At 47.3% G+C, this 2311-nt stretch overlaps 1 non-coding gene across 1 annotated transcript in view; it reads left to right on the forward strand.

The window, feature by feature from the left end:
* Positions 1-1869: 1869 nt before the first annotated feature.
* LOC120847201 overlaps positions 1870-2311 on the forward strand; it is a 1816-nt gene continuing 1374 nt past the window's right edge. The window contains exon 1 of the ribosomal RNA XR_005717275.2: positions 1870-2311. This exon is cut by the window's right edge and continues 1374 nt beyond it. This is a non-coding gene — a ribosomal RNA (small subunit ribosomal RNA).

The following is a 2311-nucleotide window of genomic DNA, read 5'->3' on the forward strand; positions in this document are numbered from 1 at the left end:
AGTACTTTGTGGGAGACGAAGCGGGCGTTCCATGCCAAGGACACGGAAGAGAGAGATTAGAAATAGAGCGAACAATTCGCGTGAAAAGAATAATATTTGTCTCCTATCAAACTTGCCAGAAAAGTAAGCGAGATTTCCAGTATTCCGTTTGAAAGCGCTGCCCGTCGCAAGTGCAGTAGGGTAAATTGTTCGGCTCTCGCCCAGTTGAAAGCGCCAGAAAGCCCGTGTCGCCTGGCGACACGGGTAACCGCTAGAAAACACGCACATTTTAAAGTCGCGTGATTTGCACTTGATTCCTCGGAAGTACTTTGTGGGAGACGAAGCGGGCGTTCCATGCCAAGGACACGGAAGAGAGAGATTAGAAATAGAGCGAACAATTCGCGTGAAAAGAATAATATTTGTCTCCTATCAAACTTGCCAGAAGAGTAAGCGAGATTTCCAGTATTCCGTTTGAAAGCGCTGCCCGTCGCAAGTGCAGTAGGGTAAATTGTTCGGCTCTCGCCCAGTTGAAAGCGCCAGAAAGCCCGTGTCGCAAAGCGACACGGGTAACCGCTAGAAAACACGCATCTTTTTCTTTTGTTAATCCCGTGCTTCTCACTTCGTTCCTTGAGAGGACTTTGTTGAGAACTAAGTGGCGGGGCCTTCCAAACGAAACCAATGGTAGAAACAATGAAGTGAGCAAAGAAGAGTAGTGTAAAGAAAGAAAATTGCCTATTATGAAGCCTGCCGTAAACACGCGCGATACCGCGAGCATTCGGATTAAAAGCAGTGACAATCTCACTTACTATAGCGCTCATTGTTCGGCTCTGACACAATTCAAAACGCATGAAACGCTCCGTGTAAATATTGGTTTACTTTGTAATAACAAAGTCGATAAACTTTCTGTTGACCATGTTAACATGAACTGAAAGTCGAAAAGAAGTAATCAGAGTCAAGCAGGGGTCAGCACGTTTTTAATAAAAAGCGAGAAATAATTTTTTTTATAGGGGTAGGATGTATGTACGTATGTATGTATACATAGAGGCAGACAGGAAAAAAAGAACATTTATATATATATATATATACACACAAACATACATACATACATATATATATATATATATATATATATATATATATATATATATAAGGAGAGAGAGAGGGGAAAAAAATAAGAAAGAAAGAAGGACAAATAAATGATACTCAATAACGAGGAGCCACATAAGTGAGAGACAGTAAGTCAGTCAGTCAGTCACCGAAACTGATAACCACAAACTATGTACAGAATGCTCTTGAAGGATCTTCTTTATACTTATCGGTGCTATTATGTGGAGGTGGGGTCTGTCGAGCGTTCGATTGGTGCGAGCGGCGTCTGACGACGTCGCCGACGCCTTTCGTCGCCGTCTCGGCCGCTGCCTCCGCCGCATGGTCGTTACAGCAAGGTACCTGCGATCTCTGGCGTCTGCCGTTGGGGTCGGTTCTCGGGTGCACCTGTGTCTTGAAAACGAATGCGAGAGGAGGGTGTTTCGGAGCGTCCGCGCTAACCGAACGGTGTGAAATGACGAGTGCGTTCTGACCGAAGGCCGGGGTGCGTCCTCGCGTCCTCACGGGACCTGAAAGCTCGGCAACGCTGCGAAGGCGTCGTCAATGATTTTTTTGGCGTACGACTTTCTGTTGCTGCGACGAGAAAGAAATTTATGCGCTTCTTGCCGCGTCGGTGCCGACCTCGGTCGGGGATATTCCGGCTGCGCGCTCGAACGTGCTTCATTTCTTCTTGGATTTGGAAGTAATTCCTAAGCGTTGTGTGTGTTTGCGGTTCGTAAGGGGCGCCTGACGGTGGCCCCGCGTCCGCGCGTTGGTAGGGTTTTGGGCGACCCACCACGAAAAGATTACCTGGTTGATCCTGCCAGTAGTCATATGCTTGTCTCAAAGATTAAGCCATGCATGTCTAAGTACATGCCGAAACAAGGCGAAACCGCGAATGGCTCATTAAATCAGTTATGGTTCCTTAGATCGTTTCTTCCTACTTGGATAACTGTGGCAATTCTAGAGCTAATACATGCAGTGAGCCCGAAGCCCCTCGGGGCGACGGGTGCTTTTATTAGACCAAGATCAATCGGGCTTCGGTCCGTTTTGTGTGGTGACTCTGGATAACTTTGTGCTGATCGCACGGCCACGAGCCGGCAACGTTTCTTTCAAGTGTCTGCCTTATCAACTGTCGATGGTACGTTATGCGCCTACCATGGTTGTTACGGGTAACGGAGAATCAGGGTTCGATTCCGGAGAGGGAGCTTGAGAAACGGCTACCACATCCAAGGAAGGCAGCAGGCGC

Source organism: Ixodes scapularis, unplaced genomic scaffold (genome assembly GCF_016920785.2).
Source record: "Ixodes scapularis isolate PalLabHiFi unplaced genomic scaffold, ASM1692078v2 ptg001158l_1___fragment_3__unscaffolded, whole genome shotgun sequence".
Classification (NCBI taxonomy): Eukaryota; Metazoa; Arthropoda; class Arachnida; order Ixodida; family Ixodidae; genus Ixodes; species Ixodes scapularis.